A 279-nucleotide genomic window follows, 5' to 3' on the forward strand; every position below is an offset into this window, starting at 1 on the left:
GCGGCGGCCATTTTGTCCCACCGATCGAGAAAATCGCGAGGTCAAGCGAGGTCACCTCAAAGGGAAAGGGGGGGGGGTAAGGGGGGGGAGGAAGGAGGGGAAGCCGATGATCGAGGGCGGAGCCACGCCGGGGGGGGGGGGGGGTCTGATCACCATTTACTACCGATAAAGACAGACAACTACCGCCATTACTTGAAAGGCACCGACGCTGAGAGAAAAAAGAAGATGCCGCATCTTGACTCTAGGCCGCCATGCCGCCTGCCAAGCATGTGCGAAACG

This window comes from Penaeus monodon, chromosome 31, assembly GCF_015228065.2.
Source record: "Penaeus monodon isolate SGIC_2016 chromosome 31, NSTDA_Pmon_1, whole genome shotgun sequence".
Lineage (NCBI taxonomy): Eukaryota > Metazoa > Arthropoda > Malacostraca > Decapoda > Penaeidae > Penaeus > Penaeus monodon.